Here is a 13,286-nt window from a genome sequence, read left to right on the forward strand (position 1 = left end):
CCCTATTTTAACACTCATTAATATGAAGTGATTTTAAACCATCTGGCAAAAATGTAAAGGAGGTAGAGAAAAACAAATAAGCATATATTGTAACCGAATGTGGGTGCGAAAATGATGCGATAAGGTGGTAGATAGCGCTATTGAGATCAGTAGGTAAAAGCGGTCCACTTGCGTAAATCGTCATTCCTTGAACGGAATTTGAGCGGTATGCACTGCAACACGAATATTGACATGCATTTTATCTATGAGGCAGCGGACGGAAACAGAGCAGCTACTCAGAGGTTGGACAGACAACATTGTAAACTGTGTGCTTCTTTTTTGCTTTAGCGTTTTTTTTTAAAATTATTATTAGTTCATGCCTTTCTTATGCGCAGCTTGCATCTATCCTGCACACATATTTAATAAAAAATTCTGCTTAATTCAGTCCCATCTACATTTCTGTCAGATATTTTACAACCACTCTATTATTTAATTTGCATTAAGTTATAGCAACATGGTCATGATCATCCCACTTTCGTTTACACTTGGTATACATTAATTAAAACTTTGTTTACGATATTAGATTAACAGACCTTTTGATTCGCATATTTTGGGAAAAGCAGTACAATTAAAAAATAACACTTGTTTATGTTGTTTACAGTAACTGGCTTCCAAAATTTAAGCACGCAAATGAAAATCAACAAAAATGGAAAAGTAAAGTTCTGATTAACACCAAATTGCGAATGAAGGTAGCAAATGTGTTCATGCATCGACACAAATTTAAGCATTATACACAAAAATGAGAGCAATAGGTTATTTTTGTAAATTATATGATGACATCCCATTTGGATCAGTAGCAAATTATGTTTAAAGCTAAATACAAAACGTGCATTTATATGGCATATGTTCAAAATCACGGAAACAGTACAGAACAATTAGATTAAAAAAAAAATAAAAAATGTTAAAAAACATATATATTCCTTTTCTACTCCTTGAATGCTCAATTAATGATACATTGAGGGATTGGAATGTGCTGCACTGTTCTCTTGAAATTAAATTATTAAAATAATAAATTGCTGATAAAAGGGAAGGGAAGATAGTATTCGATTAATTAACGACGGAAAGCAGACTGAAATACTCTGTCTAAGGGAAGAAAAACTTTCTTGACAGATAGTTTAAAGAAGAATGAATACTGAAAACTTCACAAACAGCAGTGGCCAGTATTATTCTATTTGAGTTGCCGTAAATAAAGTTGTCGACTTTTATTAACGTTTGTTTAAGCAGCAGAATAAACGTAGATTTTTAATAAAGTTACATTTACTTCTCGTCTGTGTTAAGTTTAGATTTTTATTAAATGAGAAGTAGCTAATTTTTTTTAGCCAGAGAATTTTAATCAGTTGAAGTGAAACAACTAATTGCTTAACTATCTGTATGAATGGAAATAGAATACGTGAAGCAAATTTAAATGCTGTTAAAGTAAAACAAGTTTTAAATTTGAAAAATCTGAAATGAATTTAATTAAGGCATTTACCACTGAAGAATATTTAACTGAATTAATTAAAATTAAAAATGTTTTAATTTAATTAAAATTGAAGAATTCTTTAGTTATTTTTTAAATTTACATTTTATGTTTTTAATTTTTATTTTATAATGTAATGGATGGAATTTGATAAATATTCTTTACTTACGTCTTAATTTATTCCCAAATGTTCGCTGCAACAATTATTTCTCTTAAAATCCTGTTACCGTATATACCCGCGTATAAGTCGAGATATTTTGGACAAAAAAAAAAAAAAAAAAAAAAAAAGATTTCAAAGTGTGTGTGGGGGGGGTCGACTTATACGCGGGGCCATAAAAAATTAAAAGAATCGGAAGTTCAAAAATGTCTTTATATAATGCAGTTGTTTTCTCCCCGCACTCAAATTGGACGACTTATCAAATAAGTCACCTACTTGAAGTAATTTCATGACTTAAATTATGTGACGAACTAATCACAGAGATTCATACTTTAACTAGAGTAAGTTTCGATTAAACCAAAGAATTTTCGGACCCCGAACAACCGATCAATATCGAGCAATAAAAAAGTTTCGCCAACACGCCAAGAAAAGAGAAATGCAGATAGTTTTTACATACGTATAAGTCTTTATAATAGTTATTCTTCATTCATGAAATACTTTTTAATAGGCGAACACGTCAAAATTTAAAAAAATAGCCCACGCAATAACTGAACAGTTTTGAATATTTCTTTTAACTTTTAAAAAGGGAAAATGCAGATAGATTTTACGTACGCGAATCTTTTCCGGAACAAATTCTAGATTAGGTGTATTGAAAATACGGCAAAGCACACTAGGGCTATCTGCCTAAGGGGAGGGATGCCTTCGTGGAGGACTTTCTAAGGGAAACTGGCTCGTATACACGTTACACATGGGGAAAAACACGAAAACGCCCATGCAGCCAGCCCGTTAGCGGGATTCGAACCTCGGGCCGAACTACCAGTGTTCAGCGATTTTATCGCTCGGCCGCTGGCGGGCGAACAAATTCTAGAAGGTTACTATATACGATCATTTTTCCCCAATTATCCTGCATTTTGGATATGTTGGCGACGCTTTTGCCTGCTGGATGCTGATTGGTTGTTCGGGGGGCAGAAAACTCTTCGGTTTAACGTCCAGATTCGACGGATTCTTTGCTAGAATCACGTGCCCCACTGTTAAATCTTACTCGCTCTTGTCAGTACGTTTTTGTTTCCCTTCTTGTTTCTGTTGATATGGCTGATTTATTGGTAGTTAAACAGAAACGTCAGTCATACGCTGCTGGATTTAAGTTAAAAGTTATTTCTTCTTAGTGAAACACGGATCTTCTAATGAACTTGGGGAACATATTGCGGTTTAGATGTGGTATTAATTAATTATGGATACCTGATATTGTAATATCATTTACAGTCATTTTACCTGAACTGCTGATTGAAATATTTCATCTGTGGGTTATCCATCCCTGGTGTCTTAAGAAGTTTTTAATTTGTTTTTCAATAATTTCGTTAAATATTTGGATATTCACGAATATTTATCTTGTTTATTTAATGACGTTAACTTCAATCCATTCCTTAGTTACACTTTCAAAGCATTTAACATTTTTTCTAATATCTTAACGTTTTCACACTTCATTATTGTTTCCTTTGATTGACTTCGTTACGTTTATTTGTATCGTCTATTGATTAGCTTATAAATAATTGTTGCTCCTACTCCTGGGTTCAAGTCCCGGTGGACGTGCTGGCTGTATTAAAAGTATTCCTGAAATTTCCTCCATACATATAGTGAAGTTGATCCTACTCTGTAGCTGATAACCCTTGGATGATTTGTTATAATCTGAAACAAAATCAACTGTAGCTTCTCACACTTTGCCAAAAAGGATTTACTTTTGAAGCAGAAGTATTTATTATTCAATTTTTAATCAATAAAATTTTATTGAAAAAAAAATCTAAGGCTTTATTTCCCTTTACTTCTTAAACAGTGACTGTTAAATAACATATTAAAGACATGATTACAGATATAAATAAATAACTGTGAAACTAAGTTTCTCCTGAAGTTTATTTAGCCTTAACTATCATTTTATTCTACAGAGTAAGCCCACCAGACTGTGAATACTGGTAGCTGGACTTGCGCTCAAACTACGCAGCACTAGCTGCATCGAGCAGTTTAGAGGTTTTCTCCATGTGTAATGTGCATATGAGCTAAATTCCCTTAGAAAGTTATCCATTAAGTTACCCTTCCCTTTACGCAGATAGCTCTCGTATGCTTTTCCATGCTGAAATAACTATAACCATATATCGAATAAGGTAGAGTTTCTAAAGCTTTCCTAAGAAATAATGCAATGGTTTGAGGTTTGCAAAATAATGAATTACTTCCTCAAGCAGCAATTTAAAGCTTAAATAAGATATATTTAGCGACAGTTTTGCCCAGTTTTAGACATTAAAAGCATAGAACCCTCTGATAAAAGAAATGACAATCTAAGAGTGAATTTTGCCCAGTTTTAAATATTATAACAACTAGAAAAATGGAGATAACTTGCATATGCATACACTCCCCCTCAAAAGGAAATGAGGGGGAAAATGTGTTCCTTTACCTATAAACCAGATCTGACTCCTTAGCTACCAGTGATTATGTTAGACTACACATTTTCTTTACATAAAACCATTCTCATTTTGCCCATTTATTGCTGGTAACGTATTTACGAAAGCTACTTTATTATCATCTTTTACTCTATGATTATATGAAAGTTCAAATGGCTCGTAAAAAAGAGACATTTAGACCAAACGGTAATTTTAAGTCGTATTTCAAACGTTAGTAAAAGTTTCACCATTCAAGCGTGACGCAGATCAAGAGAGAAGGCAAGCGAACGAAGAACTTTTGATTGCTTTCTGCTCAGGTTATTCGCATGACAGTCACGGACGAATTTGAGGAATAAAATTAAAGATGTCTCAACAGATGTTCTCTTCTAAGTCGTTAAAATTTTCATTAGCACTGCAGTAAATTCCAGAGAGATATTTATGGTTGTTTCTTTAACTTAAACGATTCAGGTATCTTGGAAATAAAAAAGCACGTAGGCGCTTTACATGAGTATAGACTTTTCTCGGTCCCAAAGAAATTAATTAAAAGCTATATTCGCTTAGACTGCAATTGAAATTAAAATTACGCATAAGAAGCAGCAAACATATAAATTACCCGACTATAACTACACATGAATACCTATCTTTAAGACAAGATGGTTTAATCACAAAAAAAAAAAAAAAAAAAAAAAAAAAAAAAAAAAAAAATCAAATAGGTATTGCAAAGTTGCTTTCTTTTCCCTTTCTCTTATTGGAAAATTAGGTAAAACTTTTAATTGAACCATATTTCTTTTTCTTCAAAGATTTATTGCAAGTTATGTTTGACACTCCCAATGCTGTAAGACTGCAGCTGTAACCACATTATATTTGGTTGACGTACCGTTATACGAAAGGTGGCAATTTTGATGCATGGTTTAAGAAATTTATAAATATAGTGGAATTTATAATGACGGCACATATTGTTAATTAAAATCACATAACAACGATATTAAACGTAACTTTGCACAATTAATTTTACAACTACATGCTAAAATTACTGTGTACATATGGTAGCCTTTGATATGTGCGCAAAACTGCTGAAAATGTATACCGCTTCAACCAAATTAGTTCATTTTTAGCAGAAATCCTGAATAGCAAAGAACTACGACAAAGCAGTTGTTTAACTTGTTTTGAAAAGTTGCAGTAAGTATATGATATGCAAACATGTAATTTTAACCAAAAACTGAATGCTCGATTGTTAAATTTTCTCTTTCCTTGGTGAACTATTTGTTGTGCATACATGGAAAAAAATCTTGTTTCCCAGCATTTAAAAAATATAAATTACCAAACCAGGAAATAAAAGTTTTCTACATCAGATTTAAATAATTTTGTAATATAAATTTTATAAGAAACATTGTGTAAAAATATATGCAGTTGATGAAGTTGATTTATAATAAAAATCCTGATATTTGATAGAATGCTTCGCCAGAAACTTATGCTCAACTACTTAAAAACATTTTAAGAATAATAAACAGAATAAAGATTTCAAAGCATGAAAAATATTGTCAAACACATCTTGGCCTTTTAGTAGGGCTACAATTTCACGTGAAAGATTTTATTAGCTACATATGCTATTTATATATGTATATTTCTAAACTGAAATAATAAAAATAATTAATATATTATAATTCCAAAATAAGAAAAAGGCACTCTTACGCTTCAAAGTCCATTGTCAAAAGGTAATTCATAACAGCATTGTTTTCACAATAATATCAGCAGAGAACTCTTGCATGTTCAAATTCATTCGGTTAACAATAACCTAAGATTTGGAATAGCGGTACTCGTTTGGCAAATGCAAAAGGAGATTTCTGGACAACTGACACTAGGTTAAAGTATTTCTAATCATTTACATCCATCAGGAAAGAATCAGAAGGAACGAAAATGGGTGTCACATGGACTGAGCTAGAACAAAAATGGACGTGTCATGAAGTATTTTGAATCAATTTTACAAACAATACAGAACACCGTTCCTATACAGAATCATGAAAAGAACACTGAGTAGATCCCAACGAAGTACAAAACATAGACAGCAGAACACAATACCCCCTTTAAGAAAGTTCCGCTTGTTGGATATGATAGGTGTGCTATATTAAGAATTGTATGCAAGTCAAACTGTTAATGCTGATCTCTATAAACAACTGTTGGGATAGAACCAGAAAACTAATCGAAAATGACCACTCAGTAGCAAAAGATTGCGATCCGTGAAATTGCTCCGTTATAACGCTAGGCCACATGCTGCGAAAATAGTCAAAAAAACATTATTAACGCTCGGTTCGAAGCTATCAGAATATTCAGCATATAATCCCGAGACAGCCCCTTTAGAATATCATTTTTTTCGGTCAATGCAAAATGCGTTCTCGGCTGCACACTTCTGGGAATTAGATGAAGTGCAAATATTAACTGACGGTTTCATCGCATCGCACTACGAAACATTCTTCATTGTTAAGATCCGTCACACTTTAAGTAAAAGTGAAACTATTTTATAGCGATTTACTAAAATAAATCTGAAGAACGTTAACATTACACATATTCTATAGACTCTGCGAAACTTAGTACATATGTAAACTATTAGTACCTTTAGCAAGGCTTGACTGAAAATTCGACATGACTTTTGCACCTTAAATAAATCTTAAAAGCCTATACTGAAAGTTTTCGGAATAAAGAGGTATTGGGGCTTTTTAAAAATACGAGTGACAATTTAAACAAAGGAGAAACAGCAACGACAAGCAAATCTTAAGTAATATAAAAATTTTTATTCGTAATCTTTTTCTTTTTTTGGTAGAAGGAAGAATCTAGGAATTTTATTTTACTTTATCTAAACGTTAGCAGTCGGTAACGCGATAAAATTACGCTTTTTGCAAGCAGGTTTTTCAGCCGGTAGGTTACAGCATATTTCAGAAAAGTGGTCTTCAACTGTCAGGATACAATTACCTTTTCAGAACTTGCTATTAATAAATGAGTAGAAAATTTCATTCCGAAATCATCTTGGTAAAAGAAAAGAACACGAAATAAATTAAAGCCTCACAAAGACAGCACTGTGCTTATTAGATGAACAGAAAAATTTAAATTTGTTACATTTACTTATTTTACAAGATAAATTTCCTTGAGGACGAAAACTATAATTTGTTTTTTCATCTTACGAATTTGACAGCTATGAAATGTCTAATTTTTTGAACTTTTTACGGATAAAACTACTCTTTCTCCAAGGAATGAAAACTTGAAATTCCATTTTATTTTTAGACGGCTGAAAGAGTTTAAAATTGAAAGAGTGATGTCGAGTTGTAAATGTTTCATTATACAGATTCCTGTAAAATTTTGTACTGTAACACTGCATATACAAATTGTATCAGAGTACACAGGATATTCCACTAAATGCAACTCAGCCAACGGGTTAGAAAATCCGGTAGGCACTATTTCTCGCAAAGCTACAGAGCGCTTTTTCACTTTTCATTTTACTAGTCTTTGAAAATGCATTCAGACTTTGGAAATCTACGCATTCACAGATGACAGCCTTAAGATTACTCAAAGAAGATATATGTCAGCACAGAGTTAGACTGAATGAGTAAACAATGATAAACTACATATGAGAAGCATATTCAACTGATATTGAGATATTAAATTATAACGGTTATGCAACAAGAACTAATGATTATATTTCATTCATTTAAAAAGTAACTAGTTTTTTACTGGTCTAAGAATTAACCGCTACGAAGACAAAACTCAAAATTAAAATATATTTTACAATTTTGACTTCAACCATACACCAATAACCATTCAGCCAATTTACAAAGCTAGTTCTCTCTCTCTTTTTTTAGCGGAGAGAAAAATATCTTGATATAATTGGTGAGCGTCTAAATGATAGAGAGAGAGGGGGAAAGAATTTTATTTCGTAATTAAACGAAGACGTTGACTAATGAATGATGATATGCTCAATGATATTTCTTCATAGAATTTTTATCCCTCGGTCCTTCTAATTTAACTTTTAAGGTAAGTAGCCTAATATTACTCAAAGCACAAAAAAAAAAAAAAAAAAAAAGAAAGAGTTGATGAATGACAAGAGAATGGTAATCAAACAACTGAAAAACCATTGCATGAAAAGGAAAATAATGACAAATAAAGAGACCGCACTCATCTTAATTTATCACCATTATAAACAAACAGATCATATTCATCTTAACTTATCAGAATTAGAAACCTCCTCCGTGCAAAAATGAAGACAGTTACCAGAAGATATTGCGCAAGGACCATTTACAAAAGTTCAGGGACAAACTGAAAAAGTCATTCAAAGAAGTCCTACATCCATTAATCAAAAATATTTTAGTTTGATTATATGCAATGAAATTCTTCTTGCAATTCATGTACAGTGTCAATACTACGACTGCCCATGAAAAAATACCAGAACAGGTCTACCCAGACGTACAGAAATCTCAAAACTTTATCTTAAAGCAGAGAATTCAATGATTCCACAAACTGCTCTGATTAAGGTTCTCATGAAAAGACCATGACAGCGACAGCACTGAACTTGGCATTTAAGCAGGCATGCTATGCTAATGTGTCGCGAAAACAGTAAACGGCTGAAATAGTTATATGATTTGGCGTTTCTAACTAATATTCATGCAACGCACTAAATCTCAGACTGCAAGAGGGGGGACATACCTGATCTTTGACATACAATATATTAGCATTTCAAATGCAATCATCCCTGTTCAAATCCGAGCTGGAAAATATTGTTGCCGCTTTTTAGACTGCAGAGAGTGTTTGAAAAATAAGAACAACAGAGAGTAGTCGTTTTACTAGTTATATCCAGACACTAAGATTCAAGAAAAATTTGTAGATTTTGAAGTTGACAAAATGTTCCCAAAGTTTTTTGAAAATCTCTTTCATTTTTCATGTGAAGAATATCAACCTGCATTACAACTTGAACTGATTAATTTGCAGCACAAGGGGAAACTGAAAATAAAATTAAAGGAAGGAGATTTCGCTCATGTCTTCAGAGAAAATCATTTCCAAAATTGCGAGAAATCACCTATGTCTGCTCATATGTATTTGGTTTGGTTTATTATGGCGAAGCGGGCAAAGACTATTTGCAAAGGGGAGAGATACCTTCGTGCCGGATTTTCTAAGGGAAACTTACTTATATAACGGCATACATCAACGGAAGATCTAAGAAAACCAGCATACAACTAGCCCGTTCGACTAATCATGTGTATTTGGCTTGGTTTTATTAGATTTACAGTAAAGCAAACTAGAGCCATCTGTTTAAAAGAAGAGATCTCTTCATGGAGGACTTTCTAAGTGACTCGTATTCATGTTACACATAGAGAAAAATACAAAAACGCTTTTGCAGCCAGCACGTTCACCGTAAATTGAACCCGGGTCCAAGTACCAGGGTTCAGCTGTCTTGTCCCGCTCGGCCGCTGTTGGCCATGTTTATTTGGAAGCATGAAAATTACGGTGAATATTTTATGACTGACGAATTTTAACAAATCTCACTACATATCTGGCATAGAATTTAAATAAAGTGATTTTGAGTGTTAAATAAAATGTATGCCAATCTAAGATGTCGTTTTCATAATCATGTTTGTCAAATATTTAAACATTTCTTTCATGCTTTTATTTTACTAACTGTAACATTTTCACAGCGTAATATATCATATTTAGAGCAGTAATTTTATTACGAGGGGAAAACGACGAATATCTATAGGCGGTCTTTGGGTATATGGCGAGAATTCGCCGAGATTTCACGGCCTAAGGTTTACATTAAGGAATTCACCGCCGAGGTATAACGTTAACACTTTTAAAACAGACCAGCATATACTATGCATTACCAGCATATACTATGCATTACATACCTTCCTACCAACCAACCAGCCAACAAACGAATATACACACAAAATAATAATAATAACAGTGATAACATTTTAAACCATGGTTACTTAACATGGTTACTATTTCGTTCGTTTTAAAATCATATCATTCTTGTTGAAATACCCTTTAATTTTCAGTCTAATTAAATTTTTAGTGTTTAACTTTTCGTTAGCATTCATTTTCCTTAAAAAAATTACGTGAAGATATGAAAATGCATTACAAAAGAAAATTTTAAAATACATAAATAATATATTTTATTGTTTTATTTCATTAAGTTTCGATTTTATCAACAGCGGCAAACAAACTTAATTTATGAAGAATTTTGTCTTGGCAAATTGAAAATATTTGTATGATATTAAATAAAAATCAAAACTGTAATGTGTGCTTTTTACGAATGAATAAGAAGAAAAGGTAAGCCACCAAATGGAAGTTCTCAGTCAAACGGATAAAGTCACACACAAGCCAGACAAAGTGTTTGAATAAGTAAATAGTTACTCAAAGGATTTTCCAAGACTGTTTCCAAGTTATATGTGCACACACATACACACACAAAAAGGGCGTCTACCATTATCGTAAGAAACTTAACGTCCACCCTTTTCCTTAACTTCGTTCCCGGGGAATACACCATATTCCTCCAAAGCTGTCACGATGAGAATCACGAAGTCTAGGCGTGTCTTAGATTCAGATGGTTATTCTACATAAAAAGGCAAGTGTTTGAGATAAACAGAACAAAAAAAGTAATTCTAGCTAATGCACAAAAATGTTGTATCTGCATGGAACGTAAAATAACTGTGCATTATTCCTCTCGATCTTGCTCTTAGATGTTCAAAAATTCTGGCTCAACATTTTTTTGGCATTCATTTGTGCAGTGTGATTAATGGTAAATACTTTGCACAGTGTTTTTGCCCATAAGGGGAAGATATCAAAACAATCAAAAGCACAACTCGATAAACGGATAACCGTTCATTAGTTAATTTGCGAAAAGAAATAATTTTATTTAAAAATAAAAAAATAATCAAACTTTGCTTTGATGGTTTTAAGATTTCTTTTAAGCTTATAAGCTTCTACGATGAAAAATATTTAGTATAGCTCAAGAATTTCGAGAACGGTAAGAGGCATGAACTTACAGCGATTCAGTTCGTTCCATTCGAAGGCGAATATACAGTAGCTGAGCTGCTGATGAGGCTACTGCAGTTCTTGTGTCGATTTTGGAGACTGGACTTGCTGGACTGACTGCTTGTGACTGTTGTTTTGGCAGAGAGTTTTACAAAGTGCTTTCAACATCTATATCGTTTTACTGCTTGCTATTTCATGATTTGAATTAAGAAACGAATTTTGGACTTTATCGAAGAAAAGGTTTACAGACTCTAGTCACGACAGAAGGAAACTGGCTCCTTCAGCGCAAAAGAGTCTGGTAACATACTGATTAAAATAAAAAAGGATTTCTTAATTTTGAATTTGGCCGAGAGCTTGCAATATTTGCTGGTAATGGTTACTGAACTAATGATTGTTCCTTCTTTCAACAAAATAATTATTCAACTCTCAGTTGCCGCTGCTATTTTCACCACTTTTCGAATCTGAAAATACAGGCTTCAAACCTATGCACACTAAGATGATGCAATGCGCTAAAACTATGAACGCAAAGAAGCGTGACGCATGTGTACAGCGTTTCTGTATGAAATCCATATGACTGCATCCCGTTAAATGAAGAGGAAATGAAAACAAAAAATTCGAACAAGACTAACCACTCACATATACAAAAAAGACGAACTAGCACTTACTTCAAACTATCCCATCCCCTGCTCCTGCTGAAAAAATGGATGCAGCTCCCACACCAGACAGAAATATTTCCTTTCTACAAATTTCTTTTCTTCCAACCGGCCGAGGAGCATACACGTAACACCTTTGCTCACGTAAAATGAAGATTACTTGACCCACTATGATGATATTATTTACAAATCCCGTTTATGATACTTGGAAATTATACTAAGCACGGCTGATTTCTAATTTTTTTATCTTTTTCTCTATTTTCAAACCGTTTTTTCGCTTTTATAGAGATTAATACAAGGTGGTCATAATTTAATTACCGGATAACAAAATTAAATTGAAACGTAAATTCAAGAACTAACAGGAAATAATATACATCAATATAATCTTTAGTTGAAGGAATTTAGTTTATTCTAATTTTTGGGAATCGCAAAAGGGAATTTGTTTGGCGGCCTGCATTGATAAAGCGAAGTGCGTGCTCTGGTTTCCGAAAAGAGTTTAGACGCGATTCTGACATGAATTTAAGAACCGTCCACCAACGGAAAACTCAAGAGAAAGATGGTTAAAACAGTTTAAAGAAACCGCAGATGTTTTGCATAAAGGAAGGGCAGGTAGGCCAAGCTTCAGTGACGAAAATGTTTCCACCATTCGAGATGTGTTTGTGTGCAAACCCAGTAAATCCATTCGCTATGTCAGTCTCTAAACAGAAACTCCCAGATCGACTTTTCATAAAGTTGTTCATGAATGGTTGAAGCTGACAGCGTATAAATTGCAGATTTGTAAACAAATCAAACTTTTCTGCTAACTATCTGGGTATCACCTTCAAGAGAAATTTCACCTGATCTGACCATATGTACAGAGTGTGTGGCAAAGCTTATGGCATTATATGCAGGCTCTTTCCATTATTTAAAAGTGAACATCTTCCTCTGAATTTGAAAAAGAGATTGTATACTTCCATCATCCGGCCGATTATTACTTACGCGTCCCCCGCATGGGCGAACGCCAGTGAAAACGAAATTAAACGACATCAGACTCTTCAAAACAAGGTTTTTACGTTCATCACCAAGGCTCCCTACTTCGAGAGGAAGACTTCACTCGGACCTTAAAATGGAAACAATACAAGATTTCATCAATAGACTGAATGAAAAGTTTTACAATAGGACCATGAGCAGTTCCCCTACAAATTTTGCGATGTTCTAGCTTACGAAATTTTACAAGAGGATAAGAAAATCAGACCTTTCGCTGCACATGTTTTGCATTATGATCTTCGTGACCAGGCCAACCAATCAGAAAACGGAGCCTCACGAACTGACTTCCCTCAATCGCAGATTTCCTTTTCTCATTTTCTACTCATTCTAGGAATTCATTCAGTACTTGAACACATAGACAGTCAGGCATCTTCTCTAAAAGAAGCAAGGTGCTTCATACTCTTTGCTCCATCTATTTCTGCCTTTCCTGGAGAAAACGTCGCTGATGTTTTTCACCTCCGCAAGGCCCGTTTGGGACTCATTAAGGAACTGGTAAGAGCAGG

The 13,286-nt window shown here is 33.6% G+C and overlaps 1 protein-coding gene across 2 annotated transcripts in view; it reads right to left on the reverse strand.

The window, feature by feature from the left end:
• LOC118182025 (uncharacterized) overlaps positions 1 to 13,286 on the reverse strand; it is a 153,431-nt gene that overhangs the window by 11,362 nt on the left and 128,783 nt on the right. The window lies entirely within an intron of this gene.

This window comes from Stegodyphus dumicola, chromosome X1, assembly GCF_044657685.1.
Source record: "Stegodyphus dumicola isolate Sdum_Otavi_A_Nest chromosome X1, ASM4465768v1".
In the NCBI taxonomy this organism is placed as follows: domain Eukaryota; kingdom Metazoa; phylum Arthropoda; class Arachnida; order Araneae; family Eresidae; genus Stegodyphus; species Stegodyphus dumicola.